This window comes from Musca autumnalis, unplaced genomic scaffold (genome assembly GCF_047663935.1).
Source record: "Musca autumnalis isolate F117 unplaced genomic scaffold, ASM4766393v1 scaffold_1, whole genome shotgun sequence".
NCBI classification, from domain to species: Eukaryota; Metazoa; Arthropoda; class Insecta; order Diptera; family Muscidae; genus Musca; species Musca autumnalis.
This window is the reverse complement of record NW_027411644.1, coordinates 63,197,500-63,221,926: the sequence shown is the minus strand read 5'-3', so window position 1 is coordinate 63,221,926 and position 24,427 is coordinate 63,197,500. Positions and strand designations below refer to the sequence as shown.

The following is a 24,427-nucleotide window of genomic DNA, read 5'->3' as shown; positions in this document are numbered from 1 at the left end:
TATTTTAAAACTTTCAATTTCATTTTGTATAGTAAAAATGTTATTGTAAATATGGTAGTAAACACCCGCACACACACACAAACACTTATTTAACAAACGACAACAACAACATAACAACATTTAGATTTGTAGTCATCACTCACATAAACACATACAGACAGGAAGGAAACTCGTCGTCGGCCGTAATTAACTATTCCAAAAAAGAAATGTTGACTTTTTCTTCCTTGGGAAGAAATAGAAAAAGTCAACAACACAACTACCACTACTAATTTAGTATTTCTATTATTTGTATTTTTAAATAACGCGCGCAACCGAAAAAATCGTGCAAAAATAGCGACTAACTAAGCCGAGCGCCGACACCAAACTAATAACTTTCTTCTGGCGCACTTGCTATTGCCTTGTGATGGCTTCATACTATGTTTTTTTTGTTTCATCATATGATGGCGTTAAGGGAACGCGATGGTGGCGCTGCTGGTGGTGGTGGTGGAAGTTGTGGTGCTGATGATGCCAGTGGAAAAATAAGCGACAACCAACCACCACCACTCGGTGGTCGCCTTGAATAGTAGTAACAACACGAAAAACCACCCACCACCCTTTTTCATCGTACCAAACCGGAAACTTCAAACTCACGACCAGAACAAGAGGTGGAAGAAGAAGAGCGGATCACTCACATACATGGTGGCGTCAACAAAACACTGGTGTTTGTTGCTCATACTCTCATAGTACACACTGAGAGAAAGAGAAAGTTTTTTTTTTGCCATTCCTTTGAGACAAAGGGTGAGTACAAGTGTTGACAATGTAGCGGTTTTATCATATTGATTATACGTCATGGGGGATAACGAAAACACGATTTTTTAATTTATTTGTAGGAAAATCAACAATTTATGGATTTTAAATAAAAAACTTCAAACTAAACTATTAAAAAATCCCAAGTAAAGGATTTTTTAGTTAAAAAGTTCACAATCAAGGATGAATTTTTGATTTAAAAAATCCACAACTAACGAATTTTTCCTTTAAAAACCCCACAGTTAATGTATTTTATAGTTAAAGAAAAAACCCCAAATAATGAATGTTATAGTTAAAGAATTCGCAATTAATGGATTTTACAGTTTAAAAATCCCCAAACTAATGGATTTTGATATTTAAAAAATTTTCAATTACTGCATTTTATTTTAAAAAATTCCCAATTAATGGATTTTATAGTTAAAAAGCCCTATCAATGGATTTTATAGGTAAAAATCCCAAAAAAAATGGATTTAATAGTTAACAAATCTCCAAGTAATGGATTTTATAGTTTAAAAAAACCCCAATTAATAGATTCTATAGTTTAAAAATCCGCAATTTAACGCATTTTATAATTAGCAAATGTCCAAAAAATGGATTATATTGTTAAAAAAATTCGCAATATAGTTAAAAAATCCCCAATTTATGGATTTTATATTTAAAACAATCTCAATTTATGGATTTTATATTTAAAAAAATCCCAATTAATGGATTTTATATAAAAAAAATCCCAAAAATTCCAATATTTACAAAATTCCCAATTAATGCATTTTATAGTTAAAAAATCACCAATTAATGAATTTTATAGTTAAAAAACACAATTAATAGATTTTATAATTAAAAAATCCAAGTTTTGTGGATTTTATATTCAAAAAAAATCCCCTTTTATTGGATTTTATATTTGAAAAAATCTACATTTTGTAGATTTTATATTTGAAAAAATTCACATTTTGTGGATTTTATATTTGAAACCAGTAAGGAAAGGATCAAAGTCGGGCGAGGCCGACTATATAATACCCTACACCAGTGTGAACATATAAAATATATATGGGAGCTAAATCCAAATCAGAAAAGATTTTGATATAATTTTTCACATTTATTTGTAGACCAAATTCCGTCACATAGTCCAAATTTCATCAAAATTGGACATATATAGCGTGTTTCGTGCATCAAATACCTCAAATCGGTCGAAAATATATATGGGAGCTATATCCAAATCTGAACCGATTTCGATATGATTTGCCACAGTTATTTCTAGACTAACCACCGTCACACATTCCAAATTTCATTGAAATCGGACAAATATAGCGTGTTTCGTGCATCAAATACCTCAAATATGCCTAAAATATATATGAGAGCTATATCCAAATCTGAGCCGATTTCGATATAATTTGGCACACTTATTTCTAGACCAAATCCCGGCAAACATTCCAAATTTTATTGAAATCGTACATATATAGCGCGTTTCATGCATCAAATAGCTAAAATCGGCCGAGAATATATATAGGAGCTATAGCCAAATTTGAACCGATTTCTATATAATTTGGCACACTTATTTCTAGACTAAATACCGTCGCACATTCCAAATTAAATTGAAATCGGACATATATAGCGTGTTTCGTGCACCAAATTCCTTAAATCGGGCGAAAATATATATGGGGGCTATATCCAAATCTGAACCGATTTTTACCAAAATAAATATCGTTCGTCCTTTGGCCAAAAAAAACTATCTTCCCCAATTTTCATGCGAATCGGACAATAAATGCGACCTTTACATTGTTTACAAAAATACATGGACAGACGGACATGCGTAAATCGACTCAAAAAGTGATTCTATGTATATCCCTAAAAGGAACTATGGGTCTATTTCTTTCCTTTTGCATGTTACAAACTAATGCACAAAGACATAATAGCCCTTACCATAAGGTGGTGTAGGGTATAAAAATCCACATTTTGTGGATATAATATTTAAAAAATCCACGAATGTTGTTACATTTTATATGAAAAAAAAAAACAATCGGTCAGCTGTGCCGACAGAGATATGTATATCCTCAGTAGGCCGGGGCGATTTGTATGGAAGGAAAAAAGTGATAGTGAGCGCCTGGAGTTTCTGATTCTTGGGATTGTACTGAGCAAAAAAGTCCACTGGACCATATGTCTACGGTGAAAATCGAGCCCCCGGATTTTGACTTGAAATTTTTTTCAAGGATATTTTGGCCAAACCATATCTCAGAAACTGGACCTATCCTAAAAATTTCCTTTTGCGTTCTTAGTACACTCACCAAGGGCTTTCATCTCCAAAAGGAAATTTCCACCCATTGACTTTGAGTCAAATTTTGTAGCACAGTGTAATTTATCGATATTTTCCGAAAAATGTGCAAATTCTCGGGGCCATAACTGTCTGAAGGGGCGTTCCAATGCTTTTGCTATGTACTAGAGAGTTCTTAATTGTTGTCTTGGCTACAATTTGTGTCTTTGTGTTGGATCGAAAATCTCAGTGGTTTGGCTGTTACATATATGCCAAAATATCCAAAAAACCTTATAAAAAACTTCAAGTCAAAATCCGGGGGCTCGATTTTCACCGTAGACATATGGTATAGTGGACTTTTTTGCTCAGTACAATCCCAATAATCAGAAAATCCAGGCGCCCGTGGTGGTGTTCAAATCGCCCCACCCTAATCCTCAGCCTGACGTGTATAGCGTTTTTATACCCTCCACCATAGTATGGAGGGTATATTAAGTTGGTTGTTCTGTTTGTAACACATCGAACTAATGATTTGCGACCATATAAAATATATATATTCTTGATCAGGATAAAATTCTTAAAATCTTATATTGGAACACTTGGTATAGCCCACATATAACGGTACCTCCCGATTTTCCGTATTTTGTAGATTTTAACTACAATTAATTTTTTTGAACGAACTACCTGTAATTTCAAGTTTGGGGTCCCAGTATCTCCACCAAAAACGTCAACATAGGTCCATGTTTTGGTAGAGCCCCTATATAATGGTACCTCCCGTTTTTCGGTATTTCGTGGATTTTAACTACATTTTTTGACCGAACTACCTGTAATTTCAAATTTGGGGTCCCAGTGGTCACAAAACATATCCACCAAAAACCGTCAAGATAGGTCCATGTTTTGGTATAGCCCCCATATAACGGTACTTCCCGATTATCGGTATTTTGTGGATTTTAACTACATTTTTTAACGAACTACCTGTAATTTGACAGTTGAGGTTCCTAGTAATCACAAAATATCTCCTCCAAAAACTGTCAACCTAGGTCCATGTTTAGGTATTGAATACCGATTGAATAAATTTTTTGTGCTTTTTATACCCTCAGCCTTTATGCTAACGAGATTTTAGGCCCCAAGTATGTTTGGACTAAATCCGTTTCAGACAATTTGGATTTGATTTAGCCATGTCCGTCGAACGGATCAACCGATTCGGTCCAAAATTTGGCTTTCGTAATATTTTGTTCAAGTTCGAAGATGGATTATATCGGTCCACTCCTTCCGGAAAATTTGTGCGCACGATAACCCTTGAATAGAGTAACCGATTTGGTCCGTACTTTGCACATGGTGAAATTTCTACCAGACTTAGATGAGGTTCGAATATGGACTCAATCGGTAAACTCCTTCGGGTACCTCCCACACAAAATTTCGGTAAAGTTCAGTTTGGGACCTGCTCTCGAATCGCCTTGAGTTTTGTCGTAACAACTTGTATTCACTGTCCCCCATACGAAGGTACAAGTTTCATCAGGGGCAAGTACATATTTCCTGAGAAAATAGCCTGCAAGTTGAAAAAACCCCTATGACACCATGTGTAGTGGTTGGAGCGCAAGATAATTCTTCGTTATATTGTGTCCAAGCTTAGTTTAAGTTCGAAGATAAGCCATATCGGTCCACTCCTTCAGGTACCACCCCACAAAAGTTCAAAAATGTTCGGAAAAATTGTGCGCACGATAACTCTTGAAGGGAGTGGCCGATTTGGTCCATACTTCACACATTCTAATATATCTACCAGATATAGATCAGGTTCGAATATGGACTATATTTGTCCACTCCATCCCGTACCTCCCACACAAAATTTTGGATAAGTTCTCTTTAAGACCTGCTATTGAATCACTTTGATTTTTGTTGAAGCAACTTACATTCGCTGCCTCAATTACGATGGTAAAAGTTGTTTCAGGGGCAAGTCCATACTTTTTGAGAAAACAGCCCGAAGGGTGTAAAAACCCCCTATGGCACCCCATGGTCTATGTCGGTCCATTCCTTTAAGTACCTTTTCAGCAAAATTTTTGAACTTTAATCCTAATCAACATTTTTGTCGGTTCATACCCTAAACCCCCTAAATACATAAGTTTATTGTGAAAAAAAGTGTTTCAGTTTGCACAGGCTGAGGGTATATCTCTGTCGGCAAAGCCGGCTGATACTTTTTTACTTGTTATTAAAGCGTTTTGCGGTGCCAACAATAGCTCGAAAATTGATATATTTTTGTATGTTTATTTAGAACATAAAGATCTAGTCCTTCATCGATCGAATTTTTAAAAAATATTAGTTTTTAGGGAAATCGTGGAACCAAAAATTCGATATTCCATTTTTTGGCTTAAAAAACTAATGGGGTTTTTTTCTGTCATAGAACGGGCCAAAAAATTTTAAAAATAAAATCGATCGATCAAGGACTAGTTTTTGATGTCCTTGACACAAAATTATATGACAACCGGTTTATAAGTTTTTTAGCTAGAGTTGGCACCGTTTTCAAAATTTCATGTCGAGAAAAACACGTTTTAAGTTTCTATGCTACATTCAAATCACAAAGAATTTTTCCCTTCCAATACTCATATCTCAGTGATTTGTGTTGCGAACGATTTAAAAGTTTTACCAAATATTCTATGGTACTTATTCTTAAAAATAGGCCAATAACATTTTTTTCGATTTTCTGAAATTTACTAGTTGGGGGTCACACTTTAACGCTGCCGTCTGTCTAGGATAATATAGTGGACACCAACCTCAAAATTGCTATTTTGAGAAAAAACGCTTTTACACTACAAAGAAGACATTCTCCAACCTGATCTACCGTTACCCGAAGGTGTGTAAACTTGTCTTAAGTTTGGACAAAATACTGCGAGATACAAATATATGACCAAATCTGTTGATCCGTTAGAGAGTTTTCGTGCTCAATAGCCACATCGACAGACGGACAGTTTTTCCTTTGTAAAATTGGGCAGAGCAAATCCAGTTTACAAAGTTCCTTCCATAGATCCATATGTTTCGTATTTCCTTTTAATTTAAATGCAATAACACTTTTCTTAAAGCCTATTTATATTATAGCTTTTTGCCGGGTTAACCTTCTTTATGAGAATTTATTTGACGTATACGCAATGAAATTGACGTTTGAAACTCAGTGGGTTCATTAAATCCGGTTATATTGTATAAATGTACATCAATTACAAACAAATCCATTAAACGTCGTATTTTATAAATAAAAATAGGTAAAAAAACTTTTTTAAGTTAAACGGTTTTATGTTAAACATACATTGCAATGTTTAAGATAAATGTACTAAAAACCAAAAAATAATAAAATAGATACAGTCGTGGGAATTATAAACATATGCATAGACTAGACTAAAATAAAACCGTGGGGCACGTCAATTGTCTACAATCGTTGATTAAAATGTTTGTTTTGTAATGTTACACTATAATTAGGCAGTTGTTCAACCGACAACGATGGACGTGTGATAAGTAGGGCTTGAATGTGGAAACAAGCTAGCAAGCTCGATTATAAGCTAGTTTTAGGGTTTCATAGTAGTGGTAGTACTTTGTCGGTTATAGACAAACTACGAGCAGTGAAACGATTCCTCGCCAGCCAGCAGTGTGAATGTCCAACGATAAACTAGTTGAAACATCTCTTTTATTTACATGGAGTGTATAACTATTGGAAATTCCATGAGCAAGAAAATAGTAAGTAATTTTCTCACCGTCTGCGGGCCAACTGCCTAACGACGAATTAAACGATTCTTCTATCGCACATTAAGTCGATAATTTGTAGACAATTGACGTGCCCCACGGTTTTATTTTAGTCTAGTCTATGCATATGTTTATAATTCCCACGACTGTATCTATTTTATTATTTTTTTGGTTTTTAGTACATTTATGTTAAACATTGCAATGTATGTTTAACATAAAACCGTTTAACTTAAAAAAGTTTTTTTACCTATTTTTATTTTCTAGTTTTTAGTTTTTATTTCGCATTCTGTTTAATTCATTTAGTGCTTTATTATTGCAAGGTTTCTTGCCCGTTAGTTTATTGCATTCCAACTCCTCTATACGTAGTCCCTGCAAAGATCTTACTCTACTAAGAGCCACGTAGGCTTGACCTTCTTCAAACAGTCTCGCACCTAAGTATACGACTGCGTGATCCACAGTGCTGCCCTGCATTTTATGTATTGTAGAAGCCCATGATAGTATTAAAGGCAACACACATCTGTGTGTATCGCTTCCGTTGTTTTGTTAACCTGGCTTCATATTCTTCAGGCGTTTCTGACGCTATCATCTGTGTGTATCGCTCACGTTGCATTGTTAACCTGGCTTCATATTCTTCAGGCGTTTCTGACGCCGTCATTTGTGTATATCGCTGACGTTGCTTTTTTAACCTGGCCTCATATTGCTCAGGTGTTTTTGACGCTAATTGTTCCCGTCGTTTCTGTAATCGACTATTTCTATCACCTTCACTTTCTTTAGCTCGTTTTGCTTTATACTTTTCTTTCGCTTTTTGAAGCCTTCGTTTACGTTGTGTTGCAGTTTCTGTTTTATTGGTGTTTGTATTTTTTATATTTTTTACCTTTTTATTCCCACGAGTAATGGACATTTAAACGGTCGACCCCCCCCAGAGGTCCAATAAAGGGGCAATGCTATGTAAATCAAGATGCGCCTGAGTCTTGAGGGGAAAACGCTAACGACATATCATTTTTATCCACCCTAATGCCATACAGTTCTCGGCGCGTTTTAACCTTTCACCTTAACTTGGGTGGTGTACCGCTAACGACGTATCATTTTTAGCCACCCTAACGCCACACAGTCATCAACACGATAAAAAATCTTGACTTGGGTGGTGGATTCAGGCTGGATTAATCAGATACCTAAATTACAGATTCAATTTCTAAATTTAGATCTTAATAATACGCCATTTAGTGGCTGCGCCCATCTTAAATATTGAGGTTGTATAGTGCACTGTATTCTTCTTGTCAAGCCCTTTTATTTGATACCCATATTGGTGGGATTGATAAAAAATTGTTATCAGCCATTTGGTAGCGGCGGCCATCTTAGATTTCAATTTTGCATAGTAAATTGTATTCTACTTGTTGAGACCTTTTATTTGATACCCATGTTGATGGGATTGATAAAACCTAAGTTATCCGCCATTTTGTAGAGGCCGCCATCTTGGATTTTAATTTTATATAGTAAATTGTATTCTACTGGTTGAGCACTTTCATTTGATACCCATATTGATGGGATTGATAAAACCTACGTTATCCGCCATTTTGTAGCGGCCGCCATCTTGGATTTAAATTTTTTATAGTATATTGTATTCTGCTTGTTGAGCCCTTTCATTTGATACCCATATTGATGGGATTGATAAAACCTACGTTGTCCGCCATTTTGTAGCGGCGGCCATCTTGAATTTATAATGATAATGAATAAACATAATTGTATTGTCACCAAAATCCAAAGTGTATACAAAATTTCAGATTAATCGGTTGACAGGAAGAGGGTGAAATTTGAATTACTAAATTTGACCCAAGAATAATAAATAAAACAAACGTGGTGAGCTAAATAAAACCATTTAAAAACGCAACATTGACAACATTGTTGTGTAGAAGTGAGAGACAGAGAGATTGCGCCCGTTTGGACAGCCAATGACTTTGGTTGATGACATAAGGGGTGAGTTTCATACATTTTGTTTTGGTGAGAGCAAAATCCCCACCAATTAAGCCAAAACAAATACACAACCACCCACACACCTATACTTTGAATAATGCAACGCCAACTCCCCCAACAAATACAACAAGAAAAACAAAATTGCAACAGAGTGTTAGTATGAAAAATACTATTTATTATTGGGGGGGTTCATATGGCGGCATTGTTGACAACTTTACAACTATGATGATGACAGTAGGTAGTATAAATGATGATTATGACAATGTGGATGATGATGAATGTTTTGTGTGTTTTATATTTTATAACAAAAAAATAGAAAATATTGCAATAAGTTTTGTTCTTTCACTTTTATCCTTTTATGTTATGCCTATTTATTTGTCTATTTAAAAGGAAATAAAACCTCCCTCCGGTTAATAAGTGCTGTTATGTTCATGTGAGTGAGAAGGAGGACCTCCATGGCGGCATATAAGCTCCAAAGCACACACACCATCCTATCTACGGGTAGTTGTAGTAATGCATGTTAGCTTTTGCCATTACACACATACACGCGTACGCATTGATTGCATATGAATGTGTATTAAATTACATATACAATTTAGTTTTTATATACCAATTTACCAGCGTATGTAGAGAGGGTAAGTATATACTAGGAAAAAACAATCATTACATACTTTAAGCTTAGAAACTTGATTTTTATTTATTTTTCCTTTACATAATTATTGTTGTTGTTGCTATTTACAGCAGTGCTATTAATATTGACGGCAAGGCATGTACATTTTCCAATGTGTGTTGTCCTTTCAAAATTATGGTGGGGGGAGACGCAGAGGAAGAGGGAATAAGTCGGAGTTCTCTGAACTATTAAAGAAAGGGCATGAGTGAGAAAAAGTGAAATTGAGTGAGAACAACACATACTCTCGCTCTCTATTTGTTGGTCATTGATTTGTACCACCTTGTGGGGGAGGTTTCCATGCAAGTTTCAACACACAGAAAAGTTATTGTATGTGTTCGTGTGTGTTTGTGTGGTTATATGCATTGGATTGAAAAGGAAATTGGCGGCTTAAAACAATTCATCATCAGCCAGAATAAGTAAAAATGTGTTATTAAAAATTATTTTGTTTATAAAAGGAAGAAGAAATGTGCTATTGGGTAATAGAGGAAGGGCCGAGAAGACATTGGGGCATTGAGGGCAATAAACTTAAAGGCAAGTTAAAAAACTAAATATATTTAATTAGAAAAAGTGCGGATGTAGAAATTTTAGAGATTTTTTTAGACAATGCATAGTACAATTGGATGTCTTGATTAGGGTAATTGATGATAAGAGGAGATACAAAGCACACTTTCCTAGATAAAGTGTCATACAAAGAACCCTTTTCTAGGAAAAGTGTTATACAAAGCAGCCTTTCCTAAGAAAGTGCTATACAGAGCACCCTTGCCTAGGAAAAGTGTTATACAAATCAGCCTTTCCTAGAAAAAGTGTTATACAAAGCACCCTTTCCTAGGAAAAGTGTTATACAAAGCACCCTTTCATAGGAAAAGTGTTATACAAAGCAACCTTTCCTAGGAAAAGTGTTATACAAAGCACCCGTTCCCATGAAAAGTGTTACACAAAACACCCTTTCCTCGAAAAAGTGTTATACAAAGCAGATTTTCCTGAGCAAAGTGTTATACAAACCAGCCTTCCCTAGGAAAAAAGTTATACAGAGCACCCTTGCCTAAGAAAAGTGTTATACAAAGCAGACTTTCCTGGGAAAAGTGTTATACAAACCAGCCTTCCCTAGGAAAAGTGTTATACAGAGCACCCTTGCCTAAGGAAAGTGTTATACAAAGCATATTTTCCTAGGAAAAGTGTTATACAAAGCAGCCTTCCCTAGGAAAAGTGTTATACAGAGCACCCTTGCCTAAGGAAAGTGTTATACAAAGCAGCCTTTCCTAAGAAAGTGCTATAGAAATCAGCCTTTCCTAGGAAAAGTGTTATACATAGCACCCTTTCATAGGAAAAGTGTTATACAAATCACCCTTTCCTAGGAAAAGTGTTATACAAATCACCCTTTCCTAGAAAAATTGTTATACAAAGCACCCTTTCCTAGGAAAAGTGTTATACAAAGCAACCTTTCCTAAAACTGTTATACAAAGCAGCCTTTCCTAGAAAATGTGTTATACAATGAAGCCCTTCCTAGGAAAAGTGTTATACAAAACAGCCAATCCTAGGTAAAGTGTTATAAAAAGCACCCTTTTCATAGGAAACGTGTTATGCAAAGCAGCATTTCCAAATAAGAGTGTTATTCAAAGCAGCCTTTCCTAGAAAAAGTGTTTTACAAAGCAAAAGTGTTGTACAAATCAACCTTTCCCACGAAAAGTGCCACACAAATCACCCTTTCCTAGGAAAAGTGTTATACAGAGCACCCTTGCCTAAGGAAAGTGTTATACAAAGCATATTTTCCTAGGAAAAGTGTTATACAAAGCAGCAAAGCAGCCTTCCCTAGGAAAAGTGTTATAGAGAGCACTCTTGCCTAAGGAAAGTGTTATACAAAGCAGATTTTACTAGGAAAAGTGTTATACAAAGAAGCCTTCCCTAGGAAAAGTGTTATACAGAGCACCCTTGCCTAAGGAAAGTGTTATACAAAGCATATTTTCCTAGGAAAAGTGTTATACAAAGCAGCAAAGCAGCCTTCCCTAGGAAAAGTGTTATAGAGAGCACTCTTGCCTAAGGAAAGTGTTATACAAAGCAGATTTTACTAGGAAAAGTGTTATACAAAGAAGCCTTCCCTAGGAAAAGTGTTATACAGAGCACCCTTGCCTAAGGAAAGTGTTATACAAAGCAGACTTTCCTAGGAAAAGTGTTATACAAATCAGCATTCCCTAAGAAAGTGCTATACAAATCAGCCTTTCCTAGGAAAAGTGTTATACAAATCAGCCTTTCCTAGAAAAAGTGTTATACAAAGCACCCTTTCCTAGGAAAAGTGTTATACAAAGCACCCTTTCCCAGGAAGAGTTACACTAAACACCCTTTCCTAGGAGAAGTGTTATACAAAGCACACTTTCCTAGGAAAAATATTACATCAAGCAACCTTTCCTAGGAAAAGCGTTATACAAAGCAACATTTCCTAGGAAAAGTGTTATACAAAGCAGCCTTTTCTAGGAAAAGTGCATACAAAGTACCAGTTCCTAGGAAAAGTGTTATACAAACCAGTCTTTTCCAGGAAAAGTGTCATACAAATCCCCTTTTCCTAGGAAAAGTGTTATACAAAGCAGCCTTTCCTAGGAAAAATATTACATCAAGCAACCTTCCTAGGAAAAGTGTTATACAAAGCACCCTTTCATAGGAAAAGTGTTATACAAAGCAACCTTTCTAGGAAAAGTGTTATACAAAGCACCCGTTCCCATGAATAGTGTTACACAAACAGACTTTCCTGGGAAAAGTGTTATACAAACCAGCCTTCCCTAGGAAAAGTGTTATACAGAGCACCCTTGCCCAAGGAAAGTGTTATACAAAGCATATTTTCCTAGGAAAAGTGTTATACAAAGCAGCAAAGCAGCCTTCCCTAGGAAAAGTGTTATACAGAGCACCCTTGCCTAAGGAAAGTGTTATACAAAGCAGCCTTTCCTAAGAAAGTGCTATACAAATCAGCCTTTCCTAGGAAAAGTGTTATACAAATCAGCCTTTCCTAGAAAAAGTGTTATACAAAGCACACTTTCCTAGGAAAAGTGTTATACAAAGCACCCTTTCATAGGAAAAGTGTTATACAAAGCACCCGTTCCCATGAAAAGTGTTACACAAAACACCCTTTCCTAGAAAAAGTGTTATACAAATCAGCCTTTCCTAGAAAAAGTGTTATACAAATCAGCCTTTCCTAGAAAAAGTGTTATACAAAGCACCCTTTCCTAGGAAAAGTGTTATACAAAGCACCCTTTCCCAGGAAGAGTTACACTAAACACCCTTTCCTAGGAGAAGTGTTATACAAAGCACCCTTTCCTAGGAGAAGTGTTATACAAAGCACCCTTTCCTAGGAAATGTGTTATACAAAGTACCCTTTCCTAGGAAAAGTATTATAAAAAGCACTCCTTCCCAAGAAAAGTGTTACACAAAACACCCTTTCCTAGGAGAAGTGTTATACAAAACACCCTTTCCTAGGAGAAGTGTTATACAAAGCACCCTTTCCTAGGAAAAGTGTTATACAAAGCACCCTTTCCTATGAAAAGTGTTATACAAATCAGCCTTTCCTAGAAAAAGTGTTATACAAAGCACCCTTTCCTAGGACAAGTTACACAAACACCCTTTCCCAGGAAGAGTTACACAAAACACCCTTTCCTAGGAGAAGTGTTATACAAAGCACCCTTTCCTAGGAAAAGTGTTATACAAAGTATCCTTTCCTAGGAATAGTGTTATACAAAGCACCTTTTCCTAGGAAAAGTGTTACGCAAACCACCCTTTCCTAAGAAAAGTTGTATACAAACCAGCCTTTCCTAGGGAAAGTGATATACAGATCAGCCTTCCCTAGGAAAAGTTATACAAAGCACTACCAAAGGTAGTCTTACGTCATTATTGTAAGTCTTCTTTTGTTATACTTTGGATTTCCGAACAAATGTATAGCGTTGCGGTTAACTTAGCGTTAAAAGTGATCATTAAAATTCAAGTTGGACCTTCTTGGCATTAACTTTTATAAGGTGATAATTTTATTTTTAACGCCCTTTAATTGTTTTATTTTACGGTTGCGTTCCTAATTACAACGATATATTTTCTTTCGTAAGCAAGTCCATTCATCTAGGCATATAATTGTTCCACAAACATCCCATAAGAGACAAGGGAGACTTCTCTCATTTCAATGAGTGCACCGCGATTCATATTAGCTCAATGATATGGGACCTACAGTTTATCGCCGAGTCCGAACGGCGTGTCTAAGACACCCCTTTTGTAGCGAAGTTTTACATGGCTGAAATACTCAGGAAATGTTGCCAACATTACTGAGGGATATTTTGGAACCGTTGGAAAATGGTTTTGATGTTTCCTGGCCGGGGAATCGAACACGCGAACTTATGTGTGCAAGGTGGGATAACGGCCCGAAATTTCTAAAAAAATCTTTGGAGACCAACTAAAATGGCTAGTTGTTGTTCGTTCAGTTATTAGGTTCCGTTGTGTCCATATATAAAAGTTCTGCAACCCGGGCTGGATGCGTAAAGACTCAGGAGACAGTTGAACAAATGTAGCGTGCCAATTTACGCCAAATAGAATTGATACTGCTTAATCGTCCGGATCTTGGTTGGCATATAACCAATAGTGTTTGCCTTTGTAGCTGGCGTTTTTTCCACAAGATTTTGGAAAATATTCAATGGTCATAAGAAAACCTCCGCGACATCCTTTCACATACCTTTAGTTTTGTAATGCCTTCTTCAAATGTCTTCTAAGCTTAGAAGAAAAACTTCCATGGTCAACAAGTCATCAGAGGTCCCCTTCAGTATGGTTTCTTTTCACCCACTGTGTTTTCTAGGTTAGAAGAATAAGTTCGTCAATAGAATACCATCCAAAGAAGTATTTTGTGGATGGTAGGTTTGCAAAAAGTATTCTGGTAAAAGTAATTCAGAAGCATTCAGTGATCAATAGCAAATTCTTAGCGCATCGGCAACCAAAAGAACTTCGTCAAGACGTTCTACTGCCAATGTTAAGTTTTCTCTCAGAAGGACAACGAAGGTCAATGAAAAAACAAAACACAACCGATTTTATGCCCTGCGGAAAAGCTTCGGAGGCCTTCAAAAGTCTTATATTGGGAATGGTACACCTTAACAGTCTTGTTTTCGCGCCGGGCAAGTTTCAAATTGTCTTATTGAACTACGAAAAGTATTTCGGCTGTATTCGGGGGATAATGTAATATTATAAGAGGCCTTCTTCGACTAAGTGGATAAAAGGACATCTAGTGCCAATGGTAGATTCCATCGTTTTTCAAGACAAGTGAACAACCCTGGGAGACCTTCTTTAGACAGTAACAATTCAAAGAAAGACCAGAAGAACCTTTTCGTTCATTGCATGTCGGCCTTAAGAGGTTTTCCATTTTTAATGGTAACAACAAAAAGTTTCAGAGGCCTTCTTTTTCTATTTGCAATGGAAGTACATTAGATCTGTTTTATGTATGATGACAGTCTTCAGACGTCTATAGGAGAACTTCTTTTTCATCACCTGGCGATCATAATGGAGTTTTTAAAATTCTCTTTTGACCGGGAGACGACCTCATAGTCCTACCATCATCAATAGAAGGCCATTAGTGTCTTTTATTGATGACGATCTTCAAAGCCCTTCTTTCATAATCAGGAAGTCCTAAGAGGTCATAAAGAATTTTGTTATCAACAATGCAATGCAATACAAGTGATCTCTTACGGTAATTTTTACTGTTGACTACATTTAGAGTCCATATGTTGAAATACTCGAAAATAGTGGTTAGTATTTTGCTGAAAGTACCGCTCAAAGGATCATCAAAGTAGAACATTTAATTTTGTCTTGTTCCAATATCATTGTGTATTCATCTTAATTAGATACACCTCAAAAGACATTGGATTCGCTGATTTTGCTTTGTTTCCAATGGTTAAACAAGATGGCAATATATTTTAAAATAAACAGCATAAACTAGCTACAATACTATTTTGAAATAGAAAACCTACCCTCTTCATAGTGTCATCATAGAACGACCCATACGAATTTTTAATGAAATGCAGTTTAGTCAATAAAAGAAATGCACGTGACTTTCTGAACCAAACATGAAGGAGTTTTGTTTTTCCTTTTCATATTCTTCTATATGTTTACATTCCTATTAGCCCATAAAACAGACACGCATCGAACTGCAACAACAGCAACAACTACACCAAAAGGTTTCCAAGAATAAAGAATATGATGCACACTACTATGCTACTACTATGCTATGCTAAACACGTCAGGAGAGCAGGTAACCACAACAGAACATGAAATGAATGAACTCTTAAAACCTCATCTATAATAATAACAACAACGCAATGAAAAATTTAATAATATGAATTTCTAATAGTTTATTGATATTTACCTTTTTTCATTTACAGTTTATTTTTTATTGCACTTTACTTCTTGTCCAACATAACACATAACAACTAAAAAAGAAAACATCACACCACAAAGCAAGCCAGCATTTTTGTTTTTGTACTTTTTGTTTGTTGAGGCTCAATTTCTTTTCATATGGTCTTCATTGTTATTACAATTATATTGTTTCCGCTATATATAAATACAATTTATATATAGCGAAAATATTGCTTTTCGATATCACTTTTTGTGTATTTAGAAATAATAATTTAATAAAATTCTTATTGTTTCCTTAACAACAAAAAAAACGTATCCACGCCGCGTTTGTTGATTTTTGTTTGACTAGATGAGAAGAAGAGGAGAGCAATAGATGGTAATCCCTGTAAAATGATAGCAGAACGAAAGGCGAAGTTGGCAGCACTTTTTTACGTTCTTTGTACTAGAGTTGTATAGTGGAACAAATTGAATACTCTACCAGCTGACGGAAAAAACTGATTTTTTTTTTAAATTGTAAGTTTTTTCTAAGTAGCAGGCCTTCGGCCGGGGATTTAAGACTTTCTCCTATGGACAGGAGCCAATTTAAGACACGAAAACAAATTTTTTTTAATTTAAATTTTTTTTCTTACTTTAACAAGGGAATTTTCGGAACTTTAGGGGCCCATATCTCGGGAAGTATGGACTTCCCCCAACAAACTTTACATTTTTGTAATCAGGACGTAAAGATCTACCTGTGGTAAAAATTTCAGATTTTCCGCCAGCTGGTAGAGTATTCTATTTATGCCTAGCATGGTATAAGTAAAGAGGTAGATTTAAATGAAGAAAATCTATAGAACCCTTGTTTTTCTTGAATTCCTAAAACTTCAAAATAAAAGCAACAAGTGGGTTTGTTTACAATGCATTTTTTGAACATTTTATAAAAAACGCGAAAAATGAATGAAGAGTTAAGTTTTCTCCACATAATCGAGTTGTGAATATGATAAACTGATTATTTCAATGCAAATCTCACCAATTTCTTCCATACAAATGGTCTAAAAACAATTTTAAAAATCATTGAATTCGATTGTTTTTAAAATTGTTTGGCATATTATTCAAACACCACACACACATACACAGTTTGTTTATATTGTTTTGAAGTTTTAGGCATACTCGAATGAAAAAATTTAAATTGACACAAAGCTTTGGCTAACCTTTCTTATTAAACCATGATGCCTAGTTCATTCTTCTTCTTTATTTGCCTATTCGTTTTTCGAATTTTGGCGATCAATGCAATTATATACATACATATTACATCTGTTACATTATAAATTTCATTTTGGTGTTTATAAATTTCTTATTATCTCAGCAAATGACTCTCTGTTTCGGCTTTCGCTGAGAAGATTCCCAACATCTTGGATACCAGTCCACTCCTGTATGTTATTAATCCATATCATTTCTTTTCTTCCTCTAGTGGGTCTTCCTTCAATTTTTGTACGGATTATATTTTGGAGTAGCTTATATTTGTTGTTTCTCATTATATGACCAAGATAAGCTGTTTTTCGTTTTTTTATTATATGGATTATTTCCTTTTCCTGGTGTAGCCTTTGCAGTACCTCACTGTTTGAAACAAACTGCGTCCATGGAATTTTCAATATTCTTCTGTATGTCCACATTTCAAAAGCTTCTAGTTTTTTAATATCTGTTGCCTTTAAGGTCCAAACTTCGACAGCGTATAACAGAACTGACCATACATATGTTTTCATGTATCGCAGCTTGGTTTTTATGTTTATATCATGGCTGGTAAAGATTTTCTTGTACTTGATGAATGCTTCCCTCGCCATTTCAATTCGGCATCTTATTTCGGATGAGTTATCCAGCTTGTCATTTATCACTGCACCGAGATATTTAAAGCTGTATACTCTCTCTACTGGTGTATCTTTTACTGTTAGTGTGAACGGATTGTGTTTTTAATCAATCCGAAGATGCAGTAAAAATGCAAGCCATTGCGAAATATCCCAGAAAAAATAAAATGCATTTATTATTTGTGTAAAACAAGAATACAAAGAACTTTATTATATAAACATAAATTAAAAAATGTTTTCATTAAATTCGATCACAATTGAGTGTACTTCCTCCGTTCACCATTTAATCCAAGCGCAACTGATTTTGCTTCGTCATCCTAAAGGGTTTTTATGTTGCCTTCCCATCATTAGTTCAGCTTTCGGCATGGACTCCACTCCATTAAAAATGTCAGTCTCGTAATTAACCACCGTGGTGCAATGGTATGCACGCCCGCCTTGCACGCAAAAGGTCGGTGGTTCGATTCCCCGGCCAGGCAACACCAAACATTTTTCAACGGTGTCAAAATACCCTCAGTAATGTTGGCGACATTTCCTGAGTATTTCAGCCTTGAAAAACTTCTCTATAAGTGGTGTCTTAGGACACGCCATTCGGACTCGGCGAAATGGGACCTACTGTTGTCCCATATCATTGAGCTAAATATGAATCGGGGTGCACTCATTGATATGAGAGAAGTCTCCCTTGTCCCGTTTGGGATGTTGTGGAACAATGTTTTTGTTTGTGTTAAATTACCACAAAAATGTTCGCAACTTTAGTTTGCATTTTTTTATTTTATAACAAATTCTTCGAAAAGTATTCACACTTTTTTCCCTTTTGTAGAAGTTATGTCGGCAGCGACGCACGTTGGGGCAAGATTGAAAAAAAAACGGGTCTTAATTGAAAAATTGAAACACACATTTTTGATAATCTGTCTTGACAGGGTTAATGAGTACAAAATTCTACCTCAATAGCCAAAATAGCAAAGTCGTATGTTGTTGACTTTTCGTGTAGCACAGTGTTAAAGTTGAACATATTTTTAAAATTTAAGAAACAGGTGAAAAGTATTAAATTTTGCTGCTTTTAAATCGCCATAACGTAGTTTTTGCTACATAAACTTGGCATTTTCAAAATAGATATTTCAAGCAGAGGTAATTCTTAATATTTTAGGAAAAAATTGTACTGAAAAAGTCTTGTAGAAATGTGTTTAAAAAATTCCTCAAAATGTGTCCAGATTTTGCATAATTTTGAAATGTATTGGAGTATAACAAAAAAGAGTGTCGAGAAGGTCGTGAGATTTTTTTTTTGTATTTTTCTCTTGATTGTTTTCTTTGATATTGCGCAAACAAAACTTGCTCCCTGCTTGCTCATTTTGAGTTATGTCAAAAATGGTGGAAATAGCTGTGGGTCAAATGTTTGCATTTTGGGGTTTTTGTCTTCATTTTCCCTGTTACTGTTGTACAGTATGTCGTGTTTTGGTGTAATGTCTGTGGTCACCCTACATAACCCTGCGTTTACAAATGACAGGACAGTTGACTTCATGTATTGATTGTCAAAATCCCACAACTTGCCTGTGTGACGTAGGCGTCCGGAAAACTGCAACAACAGTTGTAAAATTTTGAATGAAAATCATCGATTTATTTTTGTTTTCCGTTCTCATATTTTGTTTTTGTTCATGTTCTTTTGTTTTCAACACATTTCAATTATTATCTCACTTATTTTTACAAAAATGCCAAAAATTTGTCTTCCTTACTGTCTGTGTCTATGGTCATAAAGGGGAATGCCAATCAAACCGCATTCTATCTCAACAACCTCCCAATCCAAAATATCAGTGAGTTTAGCTACCTTGGAAGCATCATAACTAGCGACGGAGGCGCAATTAACGACGTATCATCTCGCGTGGCTAAGGCGAGAGTAGCTTATTTCAACCTAAAGAATATATGGAAATCCAGTGCCATATCACCTAAAACAAAGATACACATATACAATGCCTGCATCAAATCCGTATTACTTTACGGGTCAGAAACATGGACTGTAAACGAAGAAATAAAACGCAAACTGCAAACCTTCACAAATAGATGCCTACGAAACATCCTCAGAATATGGTGGCCTAGAACCATATCGAATGAAAACCTATTAGAAATAGCGGAACAAGAAGACATCAATCTGCAGATCAAAAGAAGAAAATACTGCTGGCTGGGGCATACTCTGAGAAGACCATACAACGAAATATCACACGCAACTCTTGAATGGAATCCCCAAGGATACAGAGGCCGCGGAAGGCCAAGGAAAACGTGGAGACGTACAATTTTTACAGAAACCGGAAAAACTTTTAATGAATTAAGATATATCGCATCAGATAGACAGAGATGGAGATTCTATGTAAACGGCTTATGTTCCTGATGGAATACGCTAAATAAATAATTACTGTCTGTGAAAAAATGATGGACAGCTGAGAGACAAACGACAAACATATGTATGTGTTAGTAAATCAGAGTTGTATTTGAAGACAAACTGTCTGGTGTAAACGCCTAGTAACACAACTTGTGCAGGTCTACCATTATGTTATAGTTACTATAGCTGTGTTCCAGAACTAAAAAGTTTTTACAATTTTTACGACTTTTAAGCTGTAAACAGATACAACGTTTGGGTAAAGTTTTGTGTCGTTTTGGCCGTTTTTACACTGTTGGGCATGATGCCGAAAAATTCAAATTCATTTGAAATATATGCCGGCAAACAGATAAAAGCTGGACTTTGGTATCGTCGTCGCCCTGTTGTTGTTGTTTTATTCTCGACGCCCAACGCAGAACTTTAATCAAACGTTGTATCTGTTTTCAGCTTAACACATTTTATTCCAAACACCGTTCCCGTACACAAAAAAGTTGTAAAATGTTCACTTCTCTTTAAACAAAAATGGCGCTGAATGACGCTCTCTTTAAAAACTTTTTACACGACAAATTTGGACGAGTAAAAAAATAGTAACATGGTTGCCGGCGTCTGATTGGCTGAAACGCCGACTTTGACATTTGTTCCAATTTTTTTGACGTATTTTCCATTTTTCCGTTCCCGAACTATTTCAAAAACACTTGTGTGTGACAACAAATTTTTTGCAGTTCTCTCTTTTACGAGTTTTACTATTAAAAAGTACGGGAACGAAGCTTATATATAATGATTTATTTAAAATGATGGCGATGCACAAGGGGTGAAATATCAAAAAATGGAGATTGATTAAAATAAATTAAATTCGGTTTTTGGTATAACTGTCGTTACATGGTAATATGGTACAAAATTATAAGTCTTTAACCAAAATGTCAAGATCATATATTGTTTACTTCTACAGTTAAGCTGAAAACAGATACAACGTTTGATTAAAGTTTTGTGTCGTTTTGGCCGTTTTTACACTGTTGGGCATGATGCCGGAAAATTCAAATTCATTTGAAATATATGCCGACAAACAGATAAACGCTGGACTTTGGTATCGTCGTCGCCCTGTTGTTGTTGTTTTTTTCTCGACGCCCAACGCAAAACTTTAATCAAACGTTGTATCTGTTTTCAGCTTTACACTGTCATAAAGCTAAAGAATTTTTAATAATTTAAAGAGCACCATAAAAAATTAAATTAAATTTTGGTATATAAAGAGTAAAGGCCTGCGTACATAAGCTGCCGTGCCTGCTTACCTTGCTTACTTCTGATAAAAGAATAAAAGTCCCAATTTACATTGGGCGAGTTTACTTGCGGCAATTGTCATTTTGTAGGAGAGAGAGGTGAGGCATATGGTAACCCTTTGCCTCTCAGCACCCTCTCTCACCTACAAACTGACAATTGCCGCAAGTAAACTCGCCTAATGTAAATTGGGACAAAAAGAAAAGGGCAACCCAGTTCGAAATTTGTTCGGCCTTCTTTATTATTTTATTTTTATTATGTCAGAAATGAAACAGAAAAGCAAGGCAACCAGGCAAGGCAGCTTATGTACGCAGGCCTTTATATTTTTTACGCATCAAAAGTGCCCCTTTTATGCTTGGTTTACATTCGGCGTCGTATCGTGATTTCGAAGGCGTTTCGTGATTTCGCGCGGAATCAAGCAAAATTTATCATGATTTCGCATACGAAAATGAAATCATCTCATTTCGTGATTTCAGCGAAATCAACATCGAAATCACAGTACACATGATATACAACCTTGCTTTTGCCTAAAAAAGTACCAAAAGTTGCAACACTTTTCACGTATCACAATAAACAAGGTAGATGTGCGAATTGCTGGAACAAAATATGTTAATATCAAAATTTGTAAACAATGTGAAAAAATATTAAATTACATTGTTACAATGCTATTTTTCATTGTGTTCCCGTACATTTTTAATGGTAATGTTAGAAAATAGACCGAATTGTCATAAGCAATTTATGATGATACATATTTCGTAAAAAATACGGGAACGGAAAAATGACGGAAATTGCAAAAACTCCAGCAGAAATGTCAAAATCAACGTATCAGCTATAATATTAGCTACCAATGAACATAAGAACATGCTTGCTGCTAGTTTCTACTAGGCCAAAATTTTATGGCAGAAAACAGGAGAAGAGGGTGTTATTCGGCGCTATTTTTGTTTAAAGAGAAGTGCAAGTCTTGCTAGATTTCGGAGTACGGAAACGCATTTTTAGCACTAAATGGAAAAACTACTGCAAGTACTAATATTTTGCAGGTTTTGAGCAAAACTTTTATCTATCAAAATTTATTATTATGATGTCTCAACAAAGCAACCTTTCCTAGGAAAAGTGTCATACAAATCCCCTTTTCCTAGGAAACGTGTTATACAAAGCAGCATTTCCAAATAAGAGTGTTATTCAAAGCAGCCTTTCCTAGAAAAAGTGTTTTACAAAGCAAAAGTGTTGTACAAATCAACCTTTCCCACGAAAAGTGCCACACAAATCACCCTTTCCTAGGAAAAGTGTTATACAAAACACAATTTCCCAGGAAAAGTGTTATACAAAGCAGCCTTTCCTAGGAAAAGTGTTGTACAAAGCAACATTTCCTAGGAAAAATGTTATACAAAGCAGCCTTTTCTAGGAAAAGTGCCATACAAAGGAAAAGTGTTATACAAACCACCCTTTTCCACGAAAAGTGTCATACAAATCCCCTTTTCCTAGGAAAAGTGTTATACAAAGCAGACTTTCCTAGGAAAAGTGTTATACAAAGCACCCTTTCCCAGGAAAAGTGTTACACAAAGCACCCTTTCCCAGGAAAAGTGTTACACAAAACACCCTTTCCTAGGAAAAGTGTTACACAAAACACCCTTTCCTAGGAAAATTGTTATGCACCCTTTCCACGGAAGAGTTAAACAAAACACCCTTTCCAAGAAAAAGTGTTATACAAAGCACCCTTTCCAAGAAAAAGTGTTATACAAAGCACCCTTTCCAAGAAAAAGTGTTATACAAAACACCCTTTCCAAGAAAAAGTGTTATACATAGCACCCTTTCCTAGAAAGTGTTATACAAAAACCCGTTTCCTAAAAGTGTTATACAAAGCATCCTTTCCTAGCAAAAGTGTTATACAAAGCAGTCTTTCCTAGGAAAAGTGTCACAAAAGGCACCCTTTTCATAGGAAAATGTTATACAAAGGAGCATTTCCAAATAAAAGTGTTATTCAAAGCAGCCTTTCCTAGGAAAAATATTACACAAAGCAGCCTTTCCTAGGAAAAGTGTTATAAAAAGCAACCTTTCCTAGGAAAAGTGTTATAAAAAGCAACCTTTCCTAGGAAAAGTGTTATAAAAAGCAACCTTTCCTAGGAAAAGTGTTATACAAAAACCTTTTCCTAGGAAAAGTGCTATACAAAGCACCCTTTCCTAGGAAAAGTGCTATACTAAGCACCCTTTCCTAGGAAAAGTCTTATACAAAGCACCCTATCCAAGGAAAAGTGTTATACAAAGCACCCTTTCCTAGAAAAAGTGTTATACAAAGCACCCTTTCCTAGAAAAAGTGTTATACAAAGCACCATTTCCTAGGAAAAGTGTTATACAAAGCATCCTTTCCTACAAAAAGTTGTAATACAAAGCAGCCATTCCAAGGAAAAGTGTTTTACAAGCAGGATTTCTCTGGAAACGTGTTCTACAAAGCGCAAAACTGCTTCCAAATGTACATCAGGTTCCATGTAGTTCTATAGCGGACAACTCCTTCTTGCAGAAGTTCGAAAATTGTCGCTCAAGTACAGTTTAAGTAAGGAAAGTTCGGATATAATTTTAAAAATGTTACCAAAGGTTGTCCTACCGCCATTATTATAAGTCTGCTTTTGTTATTTTGGATTTACCGAACAAATGTATAGCGTTCCGGTTAAATTAACAAATGTGCAACATGTTTGCCGGATTCCGATTGGTTGACACGCCGACTATGACATTTCTTCCAGTTTTTTTGACGTTTCTGCCATTTTTCCGTTCCCGCACATTTTGGAAAAATGTGTACATCAAAAGCTGTGATTTGGATCAAAAATGGAGTGCATCCTAGCTGTGTGCTGTTGAAGCAAAATGGAGTGCATCCTAGCTGCGCGCGCTCCCTTGTAAAATTCATAAGTGAATTCATAGAAAAAGATGTACTCAAACGGCACTTGTACTGTACACTTGTAGTGATTGAACTGCATCTAACCCAGCAAAAAGTTTGCATCCGCGGATGCAGTTGAATCACTACAATTGTACAGTACAAGTGCAGTTGGACCCAGCAAAAAGTTTGCAGTACAATTGCCGTTGGAGTACATCTTTTCCTATGAGTTCACTTATCAATTTTACAAGAGAGCGCGCAGCTAGGATGCACTCCATTTTGCTTCCACAGCACACAGCTAGGATGCACTCCATTTTCGATCCAAATC

The 24,427-nt window shown here is 35.7% G+C and overlaps 2 protein-coding genes across 5 annotated transcripts in view; one reads left to right on the top strand and one right to left on the bottom strand.

Annotated features, from left to right (window-relative positions):
- The window catches only part of l(3)neo38 (C2H2-type zinc finger domain-containing lethal (3) neo38), a 77,997-nt gene extending 61,876 nt beyond the window's left edge, over nucleotides 1–16,121 (bottom strand). For 2 of the 4 annotated variants that reach the window (XM_073978816.1, XM_073978838.1), the window contains exon 1: nucleotides 15,769–16,121. The gene's annotated coding sequence lies outside the window, so the exon portion shown is untranslated. Of the gene's footprint in view, nucleotides 1–143; nucleotides 367–15,768 lie in introns of those variants that run through there. The other 2 variants (XM_073978827.1, XM_073978843.1) reach the window with 1 other exon arrangement.
- Nucleotides 1–24,427, top strand: part of LOC141399680 (uridine 5'-monophosphate synthase-like) — a 117,867-nt gene that overhangs the window by 57,761 nt on the left and 35,679 nt on the right. The window lies entirely within an intron of this gene.